We start from the raw sequence: 23,330 nt of genomic DNA, 5'->3' as shown, positions 1-23,330 counted from the left end.
TGTTTATAGTGCCCACAGATTGAGATTAAAAACACAGGGAAAGCCATAGATGACTGAATAGTATGTGTGAAGCCTACCTCCCAGATGATGATAATGAGATGGTAATGACAGTGCGGTTCTTTTTCCTAGCAAAAAAACATTGAGTTTTTCACATGTGCCAGGTATTGGCCCAGGCACTTTACGTAGACTTCCTAATGACCCTGGCGGGAAGGTTCTGTTGTTACCTGTATTTTACAGGTAAAGAAACTGAGGCCACCAGATGTAATGTAATTTGCCCAAGGTCACATAGCTAGAAAGTTGCAAAGGCAGGATTTGGGCTCAGATAGTCTACTTTTAACCAATTATACCATGCAACCTTTGAATTGCTCTGTATCCTTAGGAAAGTCCCTTTTCTTGACTGATACACAGTTGAGTGACCTGTTAAATAAGGAAAGTCTGATGTTTTCTTTGTTTGCCCTCTAATTCTGATCTTTTATGTTGGTTTTCTTAAAACAATTTAAAAAAAGCACTTGTAACATTTATTTTCTTTTTTCCCAGTCATAATGCTCATTATAAAAAACAAACAAAAAATAGAGGAGTTAAACTGTAATTCTACTACCTCAAGCCTAGCATCATTCTTAACCCTCTGTTATATTTGCTTCTAATCCTTTTTATATATGTATTGATTTATCTCTTGCACTAAGATTAAACTACACTACTTATTCAGAGCCATTTGCATTCTGTCTGTTGGGCCTTTGAATTTTCCAATTCGATTCTCTTTTATTGGTGTGAACGAATCTTCTCCAGAAATGACTGTCTCATTCTCAACACAGGGGATACACAACTTAAAAAAAAATCCAGTTTTAATTCAAGACTTTACCCAGGAATCTGAGGGGTGGGGGAAAAGATCACTCCATAACACAGCTCCACTTGAAAGCACACCAGTGACAGGATAGTCCAACAAGTTAAAAAAAGGAAAAGGAAAAAGAGAGAAAGGGAGGGAGAGAGGGAGAGTGGGAGAGAAAAAACGAAGTGGCAGAACAGAATATTAAATTACCATACAAACACTTTTATGTTTGTTATTTTGGTGTCTCCTTTTAACACTTGAGGTCGAGTTTTGAGAACCTAAATTAGGAATGTAAAATACCTCACATAGTGGCAGAGCCACAACTAAGGATGTGGTCTTCGTTTTCTTTTGATTCCTGCTGGTACTGAGAAGTCTCCAGCATTTGGAACACACACATCAGAATAACTGGAAATACCAGGCCCTCTTGTCCCCTCGCAGCCACCATTATCACTTAGCTAACTGGACTGCCTGCTTCTGGGCTGGCCCGCTGGTTTTGAGAACTTTGGTAATAGAGATGGAGGTCCTGCTCAGTTTCCTATTTTGTGTACCCCTGGAGCCTGTTAAACAGTAGGAACATTATTACTTAAAACTGGTTTTGAGATTATTTGACTTTCTTAATTTTTATAACAAGTTTGTTTTTATTAAAGTAATCCTTCTAATTTGAAAAGTCAAAGACACTGTAAGACTTTTAATAAAAAACAGACCCTGCCTCACCCACTCCCTGTCTTAGAGTTGTGTTTCCCCCAATCAGCTACTTTCATCTGTTCGAGTTCTTCTCCTGGATGATTATCTGTGCTGGAAAAATAAGAGGGTGGCCCCAGGGCCACTTCTCAGTTATGTGCCCTAGGAAAGAAGTGGTGGTGGGTACCCAGCCCACAGCTCTGTCCACTTAAACAGCATTGTTTCAGCAGCGACAGATTTTCGGGTCTCCAGTAAATGCTCTCAACTATTGCACGTTCTCTTCAACTCATGTCCACTACAGAGATTAACAATCTTAGCCTATTGATTGTACGGCTTTATATATATCGCATAAATATTCTTCAGTGAAACCATTAGTTTAAGAGTGAACTGGTTAAGTAATCTCAGAATCAGAGACAACGGGATGAGAAAAATTTAGGGGAGACATCCTGAAAAGGAAGCTGTGACCATACCTCAGTGCCCTTTACATTATTGGAGCCACCCTATCCTGTAGAATTCTAATGGGCACACTTGCAAAGTGAGATCTGCTTGGAAACAGTGAAATAAAATTTTCTAGGGAGGTAAAAAAATGGAGAAGTGCGGTATACAGATATCTGTATTGCCTTTCCAAGTATATAAGTTGTTCTGATTAATGTGTTTGCACATGGAAAGCTATTGCATTCAGAGGAGCTCTGCAGCTATTTCTAGTAGCTTGTGGAGAAGCAGACATCTTCAATAAGGTAATTATTTTAAGTGCATCCGTAGCTATGTAATGCGCACATATGTTTGTAATTACAGTTGGCGAATTTAGAATCAATTCCCAGAGTTATCAGTGTTTATATATTTAACACATGAAAAAACAATCTATTGAATATTGGCTGCTACCTTTACAAATGTGCATTGTTTCAGAGCTTGCAAAGCACAGTACTTGATAGTTGTTCCCACTTAAATTTGCTGTGTAATATGTAGCACAGAAGATTGTGTCGGGCAACCTAACAGGCTTATCGCTGAACTGAGCGAATGTGACTTTGTAGGTTGCCAACGTGGGGCTCCAGAGTGTCTGGCCGTGTGGTGGTAAGGCTTGGCATGTAGGAGTTCAGGGTTTTTCCTCATCTTTTTAAGAAAGAAAATTATATGTTAGTGAGTACAGTAATATTTTCAGTAAGGAGAAATAACATGCTGTCAGGATATAATTTGTGAGAAGTATTTAGTAGGTCATATACAAATTTTAGAACAGTGGGGATATGGGGCTAAAAATTTATAGCTGTGCTCTTAAAACTGTAGGTATCAGAAGTCTCTATTTAAATACTTGGTATATGTATTAATTTGTTTACTTATCAATTTGTTGAAAGTTTCAGGCTTGAACTATAACTAATAGGCTTTATTTTTGGCCAAGTCAAGAAAAAGAACAAATGTGGGATTTGGCAAAAGTAATATCTTAGCTACACAGTTTAGTTATGCATGTGTACTGCAATTAGACTGCTGTGTATTCAGGAACTAGTAAACCAAGTTAAGTGTTTAGCTGGCAAGGTTCTATTTTATGAGGAATAGTGTGTGTAATAAATGACTAAATGGCTCAGCTTTAGTTCTTGGATCATGCTAATATATGCAGAAACAACATAGAGCCAATTCCTGATTAATAGGAAGTTTAATTTGCAAGTCATGGGGGCTTTCTCTTTTTCTTCGTTGTTCATTGCCTCGCCCCCTTCCCCTCTTATTTTCATGTCAACTGGGAGGTAATGCTTAGAAATGTTGGGGTGGGAGAGCAATGGAAATTTATTTGGTAGCAATTGTGGCTGGTATTTTTGAAAGCTAAGAATTGTTAAAATGTTTTGCTGGTGTTAAATTTCAGGATTTATTTTTTATGTATTTGAAAAATTATTCAGCCCTCTTTACCAAAGTCAATTTCAAGTTGACACTGGCTGTGTAATACTGGTTCTGGAAGTTTAAAAATCTCTATCATGCTTTACTATAGATTTTTATACAGATTTTTGTCAGAGTAAATGTCTCATTGGGGCTTTTAAAAAAATTTATTCTGGCTACTGTTGTATTGAAGTGAGCTATAACCTCTTTGCATTTTGGTTCTCTTGATCTTAAAGTCTCAGTGAACAATTGAACGTGGTAGTTACTCACAGATAGATGAGCACTAATTTAGGTTTTCAGCTGTGTGGAAGCATGGCTTATCTGTATTTTTGTAGGTCACACAATTAAGTAATTTTATAGTTCTAATTCAGAATATTCCAGCACCTACCTAAAACACTGTTAGCTGGAGCTTAGGATATGCTAAAATATAGATTCCTCTTGGTTGCCATCCAAAAAAGGTTAATTGCCCTAAGAGGACCTTGTAAGGGAATTTCAAAGCATGGATACTAATACCAGAATCATGATAGTGGGCTGTATTTACATAATTATAGCAATTAAAGGCTTTGACTAATATATTAAAAAAAAAATCTTTAAAAATTTTTTTTTTTTTTTTGGAAAATCACTTTTAAGATAGAATTTATAGTAATGGTCCCTTGTATTAAGGAGCTTTGATCACACTGTTAGTGGGAATGTGAATGGGAACAATGTATTTTCTTTCTTTTTTTTAAAAAAATGTATTTATTTTATTTATTTTATTTTTGGCTGCGTTGGGTCCCCGTCGCTGCATGTGGGGTCTCCCCAGCTGCGGTGAGAGGGGGCCACTCTCCACTGCTGCGCCCGGGCCTCCCATTGCGGTGGCCTCTCCGGCTGCAGAGCACGAGCTTCAGGCGCGCGGGCTCCAGAGCGCAGGCTCAGTAGTTGTGGCGCACGGGGCCCAGCTGCTCCGTGGCACGTGGGATCTTCCCAGACCAGGGCTCAAACCCATGTCCCCTGCATTGGCAGGCGGACTCCCAACCACTGTGCCACCAGGGAAGCCCTCCAAACTTTTAGCATCTGTTTAGTTGCTTCACAATACTTTCCACTGGTGAAGCACTTTCCCTATTCATTATGTTTACATAAATGCAGTTAAGAAAGCAAGTTGAATAATAGAAATGCAGTTAAGAAAGAGTGAATATTGGAAAATATCATTTATTTTAAGTCTGCTGAATTATAAATAGTGAATTCATTGCTGTAAGGTGACAGTAGCATATATGTTTAAGGATAACAAAAATCATCACAGATTTTAGTGCTATTTGAGTTCAATAAACATGTATTGACAGCAGTTTCACTTCTGGGTGTATATCCGAAAACAAAAACAAAAACAAGAACACTAATTTGAAAAGATACATGCACCCTAATGTTCATAGCAGCATTATTTACAATTGCTAAGCTATGGAAGCAGCCTAAATGTCCATCAACGGATGGATAAAGAAGATGTGGTATATATATCTACACACACACACACACACACACACACACACTGGAATACTACGCAGCCATAAAAAAGAATGAAAGTTTGCCATTTGCAGCAACATGAATTGACTTGGAGGGCTTTATGCTAAGTGAAATAAGTCACACAGAGAAAGACACTTTCAGATTTTTCACCATTAGTGTATAGAAATGCCAGAGATTTCTGTGCATTAATTTTGTACCCCGTTACTTTTCCAAATTCATTGATTAGCTCTCGTAGTTTTCTGGTAGCATCTTTAGGATTCTCTATGTATAGTATCATGTCATAACTTTGTACCGGCAATGCTTCTTGTTTCAAACTGATTTTCTCTGGCTCTTCTGAACACTTTCTGAGGAACCATTGACTTCTTCGATTTCTGAGGAATCATTGACTTCTTCGATTTCTGAGGAGGAAGGACTCTCTACTGTCACAGTCACAGGAAATTCTGATGGGCCTTTAAGATCTTGGCCATGTGATCTGCTCCCTGCCATGTCAGATTACATCTTGTGAAGTTTACTCTCTTAAGAGTGATAGAGTTCTTTACACCTTGACAAATAACTGTCTCACCCAGCCGCGGCTGGAAGAAGCTCTGGATACAGCTCAGGGGCAGAGGGTGCTCAGGAGCAGCACCCAGTCCACCCAGCAGAGGCAGTCGGCTTTAAGTCCAGCAGGCCCTCCCACGGGGACGCGCGCAAGGTGGGCAGAGGCACTGAGTCCTGCAGCGCGCACAGGTCCTCACAGCGCGGGAAGAAGTCGGCCGCGGTGTCGCAGCGCAGCTTCACCGAATGATCACGGCCCAAGCGTGGCCTCGGGGACGCTGGCTGCGGACACGATGCCCGCACCCGCCTGGGGGCCCTGGCTCGCCTCCCGGCCCCTCGGGCGCCCACTGCCCCGCGGCTTCGGCCCCTCAGCGTGCGCAGGACCCGTGTCGCAGCCAGACCACGCAGGGCCTTGGGCCCCAGCTAGGCCATCCCCTCCCTGCCGTGCTCCCGCGCCGCCTCTCGCGGCACATCACTGGCCCTTGGCGCCAGCCTCCGAGTTTTTCTTTTCCTTAATTGAAGTAAAGTTAACATACAATATTGTATTAGTTTCAGGTGTACAATATAGTTATTCAACATTTAAATACAAAATGATCACCACAATAAGTCCAGTAACCCTCTGTCACCATACAAAGTTATTACACTATTATTGACAATATTCCTTATGTTGTATCTTACATCCCCATGATGTACGTATTTTATAAATGGATGTTTGTACCTGTTAATCCCCTTCACCTATCTTGCCTCCCACTCCCTCCTCTCCCTTCTGGCAACCACCAGTTTGCTCTCTGTATCTATGAGTCTTTTTGTTTTGTCTGTTTGTTTGGGTTTTTTAGGTTCTACATATAAGTGAGATCATATGGTATTTGTCTTTCTCTGACTTATTTCACTTAGGATAATACCCTCTAGGTCCATCCATGTTGTCAAAAATGGCACGATTTCATTCTTTTTTATGGCTGACTAATGTTCGTGTGTGTGTGTGTGTGTGTGTGTGTGTGTGTAAAACATCTTTATTCATTCATCTACAGATGGACACTTAGGTTGTTTCCATATCTTGGCTATTGTAAATAATGCTGTGATGAATATAGGGGTGAATATATCTTTTTGAATTAGTGTTTTTGTGTTTTTCGGGTAAATACCCAGAAGTGGAATTGCTGGATCATATGGTAGTTTTATTTTTATTGTGGCTGCACCAATTTTCACTCTCACCAACAGTGCACAGGGGAAGGTAGAAGTAGTTTTGAGGGAAGTTTTTTCAGAGATTATGATTTTGGGTGTCACCCTGATGGCAGTGATGAAGCTGGAAGGCAGGGCAATTGGAGTGAAGAGAAATAAGGAACGTGGTGACATTAAGAATATTTTGTCGGGGCTTCCCTGGTGGCACAGTGATTGAGAGTCTGCCTGCCGGTGCGGGGGACACGGGTTCGAGCCCTGGTCTGGGGGTATCTCACGTGCCACGGAGCGGCTGGGCCCGTGGGCCACAGCTGCTGGGCCTGCGTGTCTGGAGCCTGTGCTCCGCAGCGGGAGGGGCCGCGATGGCGGGAGGCCTGCGCACCGCGATGGGGAGTGACCCCCGCTCGCCGCAGCTGGAGGGAGCCCTCGCACGGAGGCGGGGACCCAACACAGCCAAAAATAAAATAAAAATAAATTTATATCTGTCTTCTTTGTGGGGCATACAATGCAAAAGTCATTTTATATCTAAACTTGTGTAGTTCTTTATAGATTATAAATTGAAGGTGAGATTATATCCCAGTAAATATCCCAAGTTTGCATAGTTGTGGAACTGGTCTTTGAAATGTGTGTTCCTTCAATTACATAACACGGTATACAATGGCAAAGTTTTGCCCACGAATACTGATTTAGGGCCCATGTTAGACGTAAGTTGCTTCTTTTTCATCATTACTGTCAATACCTTAAATCTTTATTGAAGAACTAGTGTGCGAATTCATTCATCTCTTCAACATCAGCTGTGTGCCTCTGACGTGTCTGGCCTTGGGCAAGTCACACCAGGGTGTGTGGGTTAATCCCTAGGCCTTGATAATAAGGAGCTCAGATGAACAATTATCTAATTGCCATGCTTTGTAATATTATGATGAAGTTATGCAGGGGTTGATATGTAAGTTTTCTATTGCTGCATAAACAATTACTGTAAGTCTTAGCAGTCTCAGCTGTGTTCTCTGCTCAGTCTAACAAGGATAAAGCATAAGAATCAACTGGATTTTTATCTGGAGGCTCTGGGGAAGATCTGCTTCCAAGCTCATTCTGGTAGTTGACGGAGTCCAGTTTCTTGTGGTTGTGGGTCTGAGGTTCCCATTTCCTTGCTGGCTGTCAGCTGGGGGCAGCGCTCTTCAAAGCCAGCAATGGCGTGTTTAGTCCTGTTTCAAATCTCTCTGATATCCTGTGTCACCAGCTAGAGACACTCATTGCTTCTGAAGGAAGGGCTCATGTGATTATATCAGTCCCACCCATATAATCACCCTTTTGCCTTGATCACAGCAGTGACACCAGGGGGCAGAGATTGTGAGGGTGATCTTAATATCCTGCCTGCCACCCTTGTTACTGGAAACAGAAGAGGAACACCAAAATCCAATGAGAGAGGGTTAAGAATGGCTGTATGGGGTTGACGATTGCTGAGCCAGAGGAACATGTACTTGGGTTAAAGTCTAGGTCTCTGTTTATTGGCTTTGTCATTATTATCCCACCAATATTTACTGAAGGCCTGTGTTAGGAGAAAGTCACTGTCAGAGACTCGTTTTCCTCAGTCATAAAATGAGAAGAGTTATATTTACCTTGAAGGGTTCTTGTGAGAATTAGAGGTAATATAAATAAAGTACCTGACAAAGAGGGGTGCTCATAAGTGGAGCTATCAAGAGAGTATATTGGAAAGAGTCTGAGATTTGTTGCAGGTGGCAAGGAAATATTGACATAAGTTAATTCACACATTCTGTCCTTCGTTCAACAGTTATTTATTGAATCCTAAACAGCAGGCTGGAACTAGGAGGAAGTGAGGGAGATATTTGCCTCAAGCACAAAATTTTAGGGGCAAGGGGTAGTGCCAAAAACTCAGTAATAAGGTAAATTATATGCTGACGTAATATTTTAAAAATCAAATTAATGCCGAATCAAAATAATGAACCAAATATCCAAATAAAGACAGAATCAGTAACCGCTTGTGCTGAGCCATATTTCAGTCTGAGGCAAAAGGAGAAGTCAGCAGTGTAATATTGTTACTGAACCAAACTTAGGTCTGCTCACCCATGTGCAGTAAGGCCAATCTACTGACACCAGGTTGTGAAGGAAAGAGCAGCGTTTATTTTAAGGCACCAAACAAGGAGTCTAGGCAGCTGATGCTCAAATATCCTGAACTCCTGGATGTGTTTCAGGGAAGCATTTTTAAAGACAAGGTGAGGGAGGGGTGTCACAGGGTGTGTGATCATCTCGTGCACAGTTCTCTGCTTGGCTGATGGTGGGGTAATAGCGTGGTGTCATAGGGGTTAACATTATCAATTCTTGGGCTCTAGCAGGTCTGTGGGCTACGTGCTCATGGTCATCATGTAGTTAACTTCTTCCATTCGGTAGGAGTTTCAGTATCTGTAAAACAACTCAGGAATATGTATCAGATACTGTTATCTATGTACTTCAGGGAGGAACTAAAGATTCTGTGATTGCCATACGGAGGATTTACTATTTTAATTGTTACCACTTCTCCTGGCCCAACTGCTACTTTTGTTACTACCTGTTCATATCCTTTCAATCATTAATTCTTGAACCAGGCTTTTGTGACTCAGGGAAGGCCTGGGCAACTAGCTTTTCTGCAAAAAGAGACAGACAGAGGACATAGAGGGGGGTCTGTCCTGGGAGGGTCCCATAGGGTCCTGCTCAGTTACGATATTGATCCTGTGTTTATGTAAACCTTTTTTTTTTTTGCATTAACTTGATTTTAAAAATATTGTATTAATTCCTTTATCTTGATTACTGAGTTTTAAGTTTTGCACCTGAGATGAAAGCCTTTCTCACCTAACCCTAGCCCAGGCCCTGCTCACTCAGTATAAGTCTTTTCTTTTCCATTGAGGTACCTCGGAAGTGAGTGATAGAACATAAGTGGTGAATAAATGGTACTGAAAATTTAATCAAAGTTAAACTTCACTTTAAATATTATTTTGACTACATTTAAATATTATTTTAGGTTAGCATTCTGGCATTCTCAATATTCTTCCATTTCCTCACTTATTAAAATAATTATCAACAATTGTCAAGGTGATTAACTTATTTTTTGACAAACATGTCCTATGTATACAAACAGAATTTCTTTTGTCCTGGAGTTGCTTTAAACATCTTCCAGTATCAATAAAGTACCGTGAGAATGTTCATATAATAAAAAGCCTGCTAGTTTTGACTTTTTAAATTCATCTTTGATTTCAGTGGCTTTATAGTCATCAATGTTTTCAGCTGTTGCATTCTATTATGCATGCTTTCCAGTAATATAAATGGTGAGGGCAACTGCAGCATAATATCAGAATAATTTTTTTTATTACAAACCTTTACCCCACTGTGCTTTTCTTCCTTGGCCTTGTCTGAAGAGGCTAACATTTTCTATGGTCCGGGCATTATTCCCATGATGGATATTTAGTCCCATGATTGCTCTATTACTGCTAGCATTTTAACATTTCTGAGAAGTACAAACCAAGATTGCCACTTGCTGTTTTGAATGTATTCCAGACAATAGACTTTACCTAAGAATAGACAGTTGGAAAAGGAAAATATTGGTTGCTTTCAGCTAATCCAAGATGAAATGAAGTCTTTAACTTTAAGGAATGTTCCAGCTACACAGCCTTTAAGATCTAGTAGGGAGATTTATTAATCTCCCTTTTACCTTACAGATGAACAAATGCTCCACTTTTATACACTAATGTATCCATGATTTGAGACATTCTTAAATCATATGAAATGTAAGCAACTAAAGATTAGTTAGAATTTATGACCATTAAAAGAAAATGTCCAAGGGGAGGTAATATTGATTGATCCATTTAGAAATTGTGCTGAAGGGTGATAAGCTTTGAATGACTAATGCCGCGAGTCTTTTCCCTAATAAAATTTTGACTAGAGTTATAAAATTATGGTATTGTTTAATCTCCATCCTTTTGAGAAACTTAAAATCACATTGATGTAACGATAAAGTTGAATGACGGTAAATATAACACTAATTTAGCCAAATAATTTCTTCCTATGTTATGTCCAACTGAACAGTCTAACGTGCGTTTTTTTTTTAAATGTCAGGTCTGAAATGACACCACAGGGAGAGTCAAGTTAATAATTAAAATTGTTATGTGCAACTCTGTTTAGAAATGAATTTGAACCTACACTCAAAGCATCCACACTGGGAGACCAGACAGTTCTGTTTACTGCTTTAGAGCAACCACTCTGTGGGAAACTTTTAAAAATAGCCATATGATTAATATATTTATTTAAAATGGCAGGCAGCTCTGCCTGCCCCAGGAAGGGAACAGGAAGTAGATGCCACTGTACGGAACATAATAGGCTTGCCTCTAGGCTTTGTTTATATACATCTTGCAAATAGTTCAGGAAATAAAAATGGTTAAATAGTCAGACGTTAAAGATTAAAAAAACACAGAACTTTCCATCTACGGATTTGATTGATTGTGAAGAAATTTGAGGTTGATTTAAATCTGTGATGCTCAAGCTTCCTGAGAGTAAGCCACAAGCACCCTATTGAGCTTTTCTGTATGCATTTTAAAGAGGGAATATATTACTCTAAATACCAGCGCCCAAAGGAAGACTATTCCCTGATGTCCTTCAAAGGATCACATTCAAAAGAAAGCATTTTAGGCAATGATGTGGAATAATAAATATATGTTGGGAGAAGGGAAGAAAGTGCATTGGTGTGGAAAGCAAGCTTTCAATTCTCAACTTTCCTAATGGTAATTTACAGGAGACATTGAGTTGCTCTGGTATTTTTCTTTTTGCCTCTCTTAGAAGTTTCTAAGAGTTCCAAGTTAAATAAAATACTGTAAGTCATTTGATCTAATATAATTAAGTACTTTTTTTTTTCTTTTCTATGCATTTGCAAGTTTGCAAAGGACAAATGGCAAAAATGATTGTGTTCCCTTGAATTAGTACGCCAGGGACGAGCCTGTATTATCTTCAGTGGATAAAGAGGAGTGTCTTCTTTATTCATAAAACTACATCTTTCCCCAGGGTGAGTTGTTGGCCTGGATGTCATGGAGGAACTGATTTTTATCCTATGGTTTTAGCTGCTTTATCAGACTTTCTACCTTTCAGTTAGTTTACGAGAGTATTTCTTGTGATTTTGATTAAGAAGCGTGATCTGTTGCCTTTTAAATTTTGTGATCACTTGCTGAATACAGAGACATTTGCATTCCAAATCAACACACTAAGAATTGTTAATAGTTACTTATGTTCTCTCTTAAATAGATATAAGCAACGGGTTGGCTCTTGTGTTCATTTTAGTTTCATAGTATTTTTCAAGTTTTAATGTTGTATGATGAGTTTTATTTAAGACTTGGGAACATTTTCCTCTGACTCACTTGGAATAAATTGTCTTTTGATCTAGTAGGAAAATGTAAGAGTTGAATATGTTCTCATTCATATGGAGTGAGAATTCCAGGTCACTCACCACCAAATATTTAAACATTTTGAGACTATTGTGGCAGAGCAGAACCAACTATTATTGTTAGTTATTTTAATGTCAGTGATAGCTGTTTTGATCAGTGATGAAAACAATTAGTAAAATGATCCTTAGTAAGTCTTCACTTTAGTTAATTAAAAATGATACATAGAAAGTTAATAAATGCTTGTTGTGTGAATGACTGTAGCAGTGATTGTAAAAATCATACTGGCCAGTGTCTTAAACAGTGTCAGTTACGTGTTGAACACTTAAATAAGACACATCTCTGCTCTGTAAGAGCTCAGATTCTCCAGCCTCTTTGTGGGTAGATGTAGCCATATGATTTTGTTCTGGCCAATGGGATGTAAGTAGAAGAGATGTGTGTAACTTTGATAGACCTCATTTTCTTTCCTTTTTCCTGCTGGTTGGAGTATAGGTGTGGTGGTAGGACCAGGATGGGCCAAAAAGCAGATGTTTTGAGTTGAATATAGCAGAGCAGCAGGATAGGATTCTGTCCGGGTCCTGTATTATCAGGAATCTGCCATTTCTAGCACTGGACCATATATTTATGTAGATGGAATGAAATCCCATCTTGTGTGCGTCACTATTATTTTGGAATTTCTATTTATTTTTGCTGAACTTAAACATAATGAGATAAATTTCTTAATCATTGATCAGGAAGCCATATAGGCTAAGTCAACTGAATAATGGATGAAAGGGCCATCTGTTAGGAAGAGCTGGGGTGTAATTAAGGCAAGTATCCAAGGTTGTCTATCTTTATGTGGATAGGAGAGGCTAGATAGGGATCCAGGAGGAATGACTCAGAAAATCTTAAAGGAAAACAGGGGGTGTACTGGAAAGAGTACAAGAGGTGGCTTTACAAAATGTGTATCATAGAACCAGTATTGTTGCTTACTGTCCATCGAGCTGTAGTTCCTTAAACTATGAAAATGTGATGGATTGATATAAAGATGAAATGGAACATGTGTGGCAAGTTGCTTTGTAAACCATTTCCTGGCTAATTAGTATACTGAACACATATACGTCATGGGATGAAATCATAAGGCAAATTTAAATTGTGCTTCCTACTATCCATTTAAAATGTATTCACGGGACTTCCCTGGTGGTCTAGTGGTTAAGACTTCGCCTTCCAATGCAGGGGGTGCAGGTTCGATCCCCGGTCGGGGAGCTAAGATCCTACGTGCCTCGCGGCCAAAAAACCAAAACATAAAACAGAAGCAGTATTGTAACAAATTCAAAAAAGACTTCAAAAACGGTCCAGATTCAAGAAAAAAAAAATCTTTAAAATGTATTTAAAGGGCTAAGTTTATCTCCTGTTTTTAATCAAAATTCTAGCAAGTCCTCTGACTTTCTGGTACTAGAAAGCCTTATAACCCCTTTGACCTGCAATGAGAGTCTCATTTGGGAAATAAATCCTCTGCCTTTGGTGGACTTTGCTATGGAAAGGAATCTGCATTCTGGACAGGGGGAGTGTGATGAACATTCATTCATTGCACCTATTAGTTCTAGGCTGAGGATATAGTAAGTAACAAAACAGAGAGGAACCCCTGCTTCTTGGAGCATACTTCTTTCTTCCTTTCTGTTTCTTCTCCTGTCTTCTGTCAAAGACTGTTCTGAAATATAAGAATCGTGTAAAGCGTCCACAGGAAAGTTCTTTCTGTGTGTGTTGTGGATTCACACTGGCTTTGCATACTTGAGACCTAGCAGATACTCAGAGCTGAATCATTTTCTTCTGGGTGTGTCTCTGAATCCAGCAGAGCCTTCCCTGCTGGGATCTGCTGACCACAGCTCCCCTGGAGTGTTTTGTGCTTCCCTCTGGCTGACACTTTCCCCTCAGCCTTTGTTTTTTTGATGGTCTGTGTCACAGTCTCTACCGGTGACCCTACCATGTGGACTTCTTAAGAAAATTCAAAACCGCTCCAAGCTGGCTCGTCCTTCTGCCAGACCTGCTGCTGATCCACAGGGAACACTTGCCCATCTTTGACCTCCCTTTGGAGAGGGAAACCATCGGTGCTTCCCAGGTACAGCATTGTCATGCCGCCCCAGGCCGCCTGATATGTCTCAGGTTAGGGACACCACTAAATGGTGACTTCCAACCCTGAGACAACATAACAAGCTTTGAATGTGCCCCTGAGGTTCCTCTTTCTTGAGGTGAAGGAGGCATCACTTTCCCCCTTTTTCTCCTCTGTATTACCCGACACTTTTGTGCCCACTACATCAGGGACGGGTCAGGTACTTCTGTGATGCACACTTTGAAATTTGCATTTTAGTTTGCACCTCCCTGTGTATCTCATATTTATCATCTGGGGCCTTGACCAAAACTTATTTTAATATCCAGTTATACCAGCTTTTCAAAAGTTATTTATTTGTATTCCCTCAAGACGGCTTTCCTAGGGGTAGCTTTGATTGTTTTTTTTTTTTTTTGAATTTCAGTGCATGGTTAAATGACTCAAACTCAGTCCAGATGTGCAGAGAAAATGAGAGCTTTTTTATTGCTCTGTTAACTGATCTGGCCTTCCTTGCTTCCTGGATAGTAGGGAAGGGAACCACTACATAGTCAGGTAGAAGAAACTTAGTCCAATGCAATTAAGTCATATCTTTAGGTAAAATGGGAGGCTCTAGGTTTTGCCTTCCTATCTCTCTTCTCATCTTCAAGAAGTCATTTGGGGGGACTTCCCTGGTGGTCCAGGGCTTAAGAATCCGCCTTCGAATGCAGGGGACTCAGGTTCGATCCCTAGTCGGGGAACTAAGATCCCACATGCCGCAGGGCAACTAAGCCCGCATGCTCTAGAGCCTGTGTGCCACAACTAGAGAGAAGCCCGTGCCACAACTAGGGAAGCCCATGCACCACAATGAAGAGCCTCCAGGCTGCAACAAAAGATCCTGCGTGCTGCAACAAAGATCTCACGTGCCGCAACTAAGACCCAAGGCAGGGAAATAAATAAGTAAATGTTAAAAAAAAAAAAAAAAGTCATGTGGGTATATGGGAGAGAAAGTGAGACATTGGATAGAGGGAGAGCTGCGGTCCTTAGATCTGTATGGATCTGTATTAGATCAGGAAAAGTGATTGCTAAGATGTAAGTGGTTCTGTCTTTCTATTGAGAGAATCTGGGCAGATCCCTTTGTCTGGATCCTAGTACTGTTCTTCCAGTCTACATATATTTCTTAGCATTTGCATTTCCCTTCCTGGGTCCCATAAAATTCTGGGTCCACTGCATACCATGGGGAGGTCATCACGAGCCTAGTATGGCCAGAGGGGATTGTCATGCCCCCAGATGTTTTGACGCTCCTCCTAAAGCACATCCCTTTCCCACTGACTGTAGGACCACTGTACTTGACTTTCATGAGCTCTTCTGTGCTCTGCATCCTTATGACCAAAATCCTTTAAGTTAGAAGCAGACTTTCATTTACTTCCTTCTGGAGACTTCACCTGTGTCATGTCAGCTTCCTTTATGTCTTCAGCCTCATGACTGAGCCTTAATGACACAAGGCTAAGTAAGCTTAAATGAGACAAAGATGTCTTTCAAAAATATTGTAATATCTAATATTTACATTGTATGCCATCACTACATGGTGGATTGGAACATGAAGCAACTGGATAGTCCAAATGAGAAAAAATTAGTTTAGAAATAGCTGACTTCTAAAGAGGATGACTTTCCACTATATCCTGTACATTCTTCATTCCCTAGATCCAGTCTATTTTTATTACCAGTCGCTCATCATCCATACCCTGACCATGTGACCACCTTGCCTCTAGTATTTACCCATTCTAGTGTATTGTGCTTGCTTCATAGGTAGACAGTTACCTTTCTATGACGATTTTGACTGTCTGTACCTTTTCACCATCTTTATTATGAAATCTGTTTTGCAGCTACAATAGTTGCTATGTGGCATTTGGCTGGTTAATTCTTTCTGAGCCTTGGTTTACCCATTGGTGAATAAGGATAATAATACCTGCTTCATACAGCTATTGTGAGGATGAAATGAAAGAGCAGATATATAGCCTTTAGCACCATGCCAGGTAAGGACTACCAGGCACTCAGTCAGTGGTAGTTTTTATTATTCCTTTTCATTGCTTCCCAACACGAGCCTTCCCTTTCAGCTGGAGTGGTAGTGTTAGTCTCTTAAACATTTCGTGTCCCACTTTGCCTTTAGAATTCATTGCAAGTATTATTTATTTTACTGGTGCCTTTCTGATAGTTTTATTTTCCAATAATCTGCCCTTTCTTTTAACTACCTTAACACTATAGAAAACATAACTCTCATAGCACCACAGAAGATAGGACTCCTTAGTCACAATGCATTGTGACTTATGTATTTCAAGTGTCTATTTTGTATTTTTTCTCACTGTTTCCAATTATTTTCCTGTTTTCCATGGTTTTCCTTAGCTGTTTCAACTAGATAGTATGCTCCTGGAGAGAAAAGTTTTGTTGTCTTTTTGCCCTTTTTTGTAATTAAGCAAGCATGTATTAAGTGCTTGGTAACCAATTGTTCCATAATATTTTTTGGAAATTTTGACTTTGACTACTGTTGACCAGCAATAACTATTAAATGACACGTGGTAGACTTCCATAACCTTCTTTATGGAATATCTATCAAAAGTAGTATTTGTGTGTTTGAGAGAAATATTGGCAAATATTATGACAACCTTCTGAAGTGTGAACTTTTAGTACTCTCATCAAAGGGAATAAGAGTCAAGTACGGTTTCAGTTTGAAATGCTTTTCTTTGCAAATAATAGGAAACCTGGCTCTGGAGACTTTAAACACATAAGGGGTTTATTTTCCCCAAATAACAAGAGATTCGGAGGCCAGTGTTGGGGGCTGGTCCACACTACATACCAGGGCCAGCCTCTCTCCTCTAGCATCCTTGGCATGTTGCCTTAGATCCTCACCATGTCTCTTCATTCTTGCATGGTGGTTGTTACCCTTCTAAGGGTCAGGTCCATATTCTGGGCAGAGAGAAGTGGAGGGAGCAAAGTGTAGGAAAGGGCACATCTGCCAGGTATTTAATTTTTTTTTATTTTATAGAGGCGTCATAAACTTTTATGGAACTTCCATCTGCAAACCTCTACTTACATTTCCTTGCATGGAATTGTGCCACATGGTGACCCTTCACTGGAGGGTGGCTGGGAGCAGGGGGCTGACGCGGCTTGGGGCAGGCACCAACAGCACCCCACCCAAATATTAAGCAACAGCTTAAGTAGTTGTCTTCCCAGCTAAAGCCTCTTTTTTTTTTTTTTTTTTTGCGGTACACGGGCCTCTCACTGTTGTGGCCTGTCCCGTTGCGGAGCACGGGCTCCGGATGCGCAGGCTCAGCTGCCATGGTTCACGGGCCCATCCGCTCCGCGGCACGTGGGGTCCTCCCGAACCGGGTCACGAACCCGTGTGCCCTGCATCGGCAGGCAGACTCTCAACCACTGCGCCACCAGGGAAGCCCCAAAAGCCCCATTTTGAAAGTGCCCTCTACTAGGTATCTCTCAGAAAAAGTAACTTTTTAGGCTAATGAAACTATTAATTTAACTTTCTGAAGGGGCATTTATACTTTTTTGCGGGGGGGATTCTGATGCTTGTTGACTTTCTTTTTATTGTCCAAGACTGTCTGCAAAAGATATTGCAATCTCAGGTTTGGATTGGAGAAATGCTTAGAATATAAATCCAGTTTTATTTCTGGAAGGAAAGAAAGAAAACCAGTAAGGCATCAGTGAGCATCTTGAAAGACATGACAGGGATTTATTTTCCCTTCTGTTCGTGTGTGTGGCCTTCAATTTTTTCATTCCTCAAACAGAGCTCAGGCAACCCCAAATTAAAGCAGTTCATGCCATGCCGCACATAATGATTAAATCTGATCTGGCTGTTCTGGAGATGGACAGATAACAGTTGTTGCAGGAAAACCTTTTGTAGAATCTGAAAAGACGACTGTCACGAAGAATGCTCTAACTCCCACGTGTTACAAGATAAAGTTAAATTAGATCAGCTGAGGTCCTTTGCAGGTAGCTATCCCTTTAATAGTATTTGATATGTGTCGACTGAACAGAAATCGTGTCCCAAGTGAAGTTTCATTATCCATGGGAGCCTGTTGTAAATACCAGAGTGTGGTGATGTGTGTTTAGCTAATTTCATGTCCTTTTGAAGCTGCTCTTCAATAGCTTGAAATGCTTATTACCAGTAAGCATTGTGCATTAGCACACAAGTACCTAGGGAAAGCATCACTTGCCCTTTGGTAATGGACAAATAGATAATAGAGGAAGATGGGAATTAATTATCTTTATGCAGATGTCACATCAGCCTGCAAAAGAACAGGATTATTTATGCTTTGGAAAAAATACCATTTTGTTTTCATGAAGATGCAAAGCAGTCAAGTAGGGGCTCGAGAATAAATTATTTGAGTTGATATGAATTCCGTGGCTTATTCAGAGCATCTAGGAATATAGTGCATACTTTTAAACCTTCCCCCTTTTTAAATTTAAGAAATACTGCAAAATGCTTCAGCCTTCTGAATTAGGAACTGTGGCTGAATGATTTGTTTCTTTTGTCCTGCTCTTTACATGGGCCGTCTGTTTGCTTGTCGGCACTATTCAAGGTGTTGATCCTAAATTGTATTACTTATTGGCCCTGGCTGGAGAGGGCACTACTGTGCTACTGAAAGCATTATGAGTCTTTGTAGAGAGGTCTTGCTTTTTTACATTAGAGGTTTCTTCTGGTGAAACAAAGAGCTTTAATTATAACGTTAGAAAAAGGTATGGGACACTGGAGTTTTGGAAATAACCAGGAATTATGTGTTCATTTTTTTTTAACATCTTTATTGGAGTATAATTGCTTTCCGATGGTGTGTTAAGTTTCTGCTTTATAACAAAGTGGATCAGCTATATGTATACATATATCCCCATATCCCTTCCCACTTGCGTCTCCCTCCCACCCTCCCTATCCCACCCCTCTAGGTGGTCACAAAGCACCAAGCTGATCTCCCTGTGCTATGCAGCTGCTTCCTACTAGCTATCTGTTTTACGTTTGGTAGTGTATATAAGTCCACGCCACTCTCTCACTTCGTCTCAGCTTACCCTTCCCCCTCCCCGTGTCCTCAAGTCCATTCCCTACATCTCTGTTTTTATTCCTGCCCCTAGGTTCTTCAGAACCATTTTTTTTTCTTTAGATTCCATATATGTGTTAGCATACGGTATTTGTTTTTCTCTTTCTGACTTAATTCACTCTGTGTGACAGACTCTAGGTCCATCCACCTCACTACAAATAACTCAATTTCATTTCTTTTTATGGCTGAGTAATATTCCATTGTATATATGTGCCATATCTTCTTTATCCATTCATCTGTTGATGGAACTTAGGTTGTTTCCATGTCCAGGCTATTGTAAATAGAGGTGCAGTGAACATTGTGGTACATGACTCTTTGAATTATGGTTTTCTCAGGGCATATGCCCAGTAGTGGGATTGCTGGGTCATATGGTAGTTCTATTTGTAGTTTTTTGAGGACCCTCCATACTGTTCTCCACAGTAACTGTATCAATTTACATTCCCACCAATAGTGCAAGAGGGCTCCCTTTTCTCCACACACTCTCTAGCATTTATAGTTTGTAGATTTTTTGATGATGGCCGTTCTGACTGGTGTGAGGTGATACCTCATTGTAATTTGGATTTGCATTTCTCTAATGATTAGTGATGTTGAGCATCCTTTCATGAGTTTGTTGGCAATCTGTATATCTTCTTTGGAGAAATGTCTAATTAGGTCTTCTGCCCATTTTTGGATGGGGTTGTTTGTTGTTTTGATGTTGAGCTGCATGAGCTCCTTGTAAATTTTGGAGATTAATCCTTTGTCATTTGTTTCATTTGCAAATATTTTCTCCCATCTGAAGGGTTGTCCTTTAGTCTTGTTTATGGTTTCCTTTGCTGTGCAAAAGCTTTTAAGTTTCATTAGGTCCCATTTGTTTATTTTTGTTTTTATTTCCGTTTCCCTAGGATGTGGGTCAAAAAGGATCTTGCTGTGATTTATGTCATAGAGTGTTCTACCTATGTTTTCCTCTAAGAGTTTGATAGTGTCTGGTCTTACATTTAGATCTTTAATCCATTTTGAGTTTATTTTTGTGTATGGTGCTAGGGAGTGTTCTAATTTCATTCTTTTCCATGTAGCTGTCCAGTTTTCCCAGCACCACTTATTGAAGAGACTGTCTTTTCTCCTTTGTATATTCTTGCCTCGTTTATCAAAAGTAAGGTGACCATATGCATGTGGGTTTATCTCTGGGCTTTTATCTTGTTCCATTGATCTATATTTCTGTTTTTGTGCCAGTACCATACTGTCTTGATTACTGTAGCTTTTTAGTGTAGTCTGAAGCCCAGGAGCCTGATTCCTCCAGCTCCATTTTTCGTTCTCAAGATTGCTTTGGCTACTTGGGGTCTTTTGTGTTTCCATACAAATTGTGAAATTTTTTGTTCTAGTTCTGTGAAAAACGCCATTGGTAGTTTGATAGAAATTGCACTGAATCTGTAGATTGCTTTGGGTAGTACAGTCATTTTCACAATGTTGATTCTTCCAATCCAAGAACATGGTATATCTCTCCATCTATTTGTATCATCTTTAATTTCTTTCATCAGTGTCTGATAGTTTTCTGCATACAGGTCCTTTGTCTCCTTAGGTAGGTTTATACTTAGGTATTTTATTCTTTTTGTTACAATGGTAAATGGAAGTGTTTCCTGAATTTCTCTTTCAGATTTTTCATCATTAGTATATAGGAATGCAAGAGATTTCTGTGCATTAATTTTGTATCCTGTTACTTTACCAAATTCATTGATTAGCTCTAGTAGTTTTCTGGTAGAATCTTTAGGATTCTCTATGTATAGTATCGTGTCATCTGCAAACAGTGACAGCTTTACTTCTTGTTTATTGATTTGGATTCCTTTTTCTTCTCTGATTGCTGTGGCTAAAATTTCCAAAACTATGTTGAATAATAGTGTTGAGAGTGGGCAACCTAGTCTTGTTCCCAATCTTAGAGGAAATTGTTTCAGTTTTTCACCATTGAGAACAATGCTGCCTGTGGGTTTGTCATACATGGCCTTTATTATGTTAAGGTAAATTCCCTCTGTGCCTACTTTCTGGAGAGTTTTTATGATAAATCGATACTGAGTTTTGTCAAAAGCTTTTTCTGCGTCTATTGAGATGATCATATGGTTTTAGTTTGTTAATATGGTGTATCACATTGGTTGATTTGCGTATATTGAAGAATCCTTGCATTCTTGGGATAAACCCCACTTGATCATGGTGTATGATCCTTTCAATGTGCTGTTGGATTCTGTTTGCTAGTATTTTGTTGAGGATTTTTCCATCTATGTTCATCAGTGATATTGGCCTGTAGTTTTCTTTCTTTGTGACATCTTTGTCTGGTTTTGGTATCAGGGTGATGGTGGCCTCATAGAATGAGTTTGGGAGTATCCCTCTCTCTGCTATATTTTGCAAGAGTTTGAGAAGGATAGGTGTTAGCTCTTATCTAAGTGTCTGATAGAATTTGCCTCTGAATCCATCTGGTCCTGAGCTTTTGTTTGTTGGAAGATTTTTAATCCCAGTCTCAACTTCAGTGCTTGTGATTGGTCTGTTTATATTTTCTTTTTCTTCCTGGTTCAGTCTCAAAAGATTGTGCTTTTCTAAGAATTTGTCCGTTCCTTCCAGGTTGTCCCTTTATTGGCATATAGTTGCTTGTAGTAATCTCTCATGATCCTTTGTATTTCTGCAGTGTCAGTTGTTACTTCTCCATATTCATTTCTACTTCTGTTGATTTTAGTCTTCTCCCTTTCTTTTTTGATGAGTCTGGCTAATGGTTTATCTATTTTGTTTATCTTCTCAAAGAACCAACTTTTAATTTTATTGATCTTTGTTATTGTTTCCTTCATTTCTTTTTTTATTTATTTCTGATCTGATCTTTATGATTTCTTTCCTCTGGTAACTTTAGTGTTTCTTTGTTCTTCTTTCTCTAAATGCTTTAGGTGTAAGGTTAGGTTGTTTATTTGAGATTTTTCTTGTTTCTTGAGGTAGGATTGTATTGCTGTAAACATCCCTCTTAGAACTACTTTTGCTGCATCCTATAGGTTTTGGGTCCTCGTGTTTTCATTGTCATTTGTTTCTAGGTATTTTTTGATATCCTCTTTGATTTCTTCAGTGATCTCTTGGTTACTAAGTAGTGTATTGTTTAGCCTCCATGTGTTTGTATTTCTTACAGATTTTTTCCTGTAATTGATATCTAGTCTCATAGCATTGGTGTCTGCAAAGATACTTGATGTGATTTCAGTTTTCTTAAATTTACCAAGGCTTGGTTTGTGACCCAGTATATGATCTATCCTGGAGAATGTTCCACGAGCACTAGAGAAGAAAGTGTATTGTGTTGTTTTTGGATGGAATTTCCTATAAATAACAATTAAGTCCATCTTGTTTAATGTATCATGTAAAGGTTGTGTTTCCTTATTTATTTTCCTTTTGGATGATCTGTCCATTGGTGAAAGTGGGGTGTTAAAATTCCCTACTGTGATTGTGTTACTGTCGATTTCCCCTTTTACGGCTGTTAGCATTTGCCTTATGTATTGAGGTGCTCCTATGTTGGGTGCATAAATATTTACAATTGTTACATCTTCCCTAATATCTATTGACTATTTCGTTTCCCATATTAGGGAAGTTTTCAACTATAATCTCTTCAAATATTTTCTCAGTCCCTTTCTTTCTCTCTTCTTCTTCTGGGGCCCCTATAATTCGAATATTGGTGTGTTTAATGTTGTCCCAGAGGTGTCTAAGACTGTCCTCAATTCTTTTCATTCCTTTTTCTTTATTCTGCTCTGTGGTAGATATTTCCACTATTTTATCTTTCAGGTCACTTATCCATTCTTCTGCCTCAGTTATTCTGCTATTGATTCCTTCTAGAGAATTTTTAATTTCATTTATTGTGTGGTTCATCATTGTTTGTTTGCTCTTTAGTTCTTCTAGGTCCTTGTTAAATGTTTCTTGTATTTTCTCCATTCTATTTCCAAGATTTTGGATCATCTTTACTATCATTACTCTGAATTCTTTTTCAGGTAGACTGCTTATTTCCTATCATTTGTTTCATCTGGTGGGTTTTTACTTTGCTCCTTCATCTGCTGTGTGTTTTTCTGTCTTCTCATTTTGCTTATCTTACTGGGTTTGGGATCTCCTTTTTGCAGGCTGCAGGCTCGTAGTTCCCGTTGTTTTTGGTGTCTACCCCAAGTGGCTAAGGTTGGTTCAGTGGATTGTGCAGGTTTCCT

At 39.5% G+C, this 23,330-nt stretch overlaps 1 protein-coding gene across 1 annotated transcript in view; it reads left to right on the top strand.

The window, feature by feature from the left end:
- TMTC2 (transmembrane O-mannosyltransferase targeting cadherins 2) overlaps positions 1 to 23,330 on the top strand; it is a 394,308-nt gene that overhangs the window by 33,720 nt on the left and 337,258 nt on the right. The window lies entirely within an intron of this gene.

This window comes from Phocoena phocoena, chromosome 11 (genome assembly GCF_963924675.1).
Source record: "Phocoena phocoena chromosome 11, mPhoPho1.1, whole genome shotgun sequence".
Classification (NCBI taxonomy): domain Eukaryota; kingdom Metazoa; phylum Chordata; class Mammalia; order Artiodactyla; family Phocoenidae; genus Phocoena; species Phocoena phocoena.
Note: the sequence above shows the minus strand (reverse complement) of the source record. Positions and strands in the feature narration are given on the sequence as shown.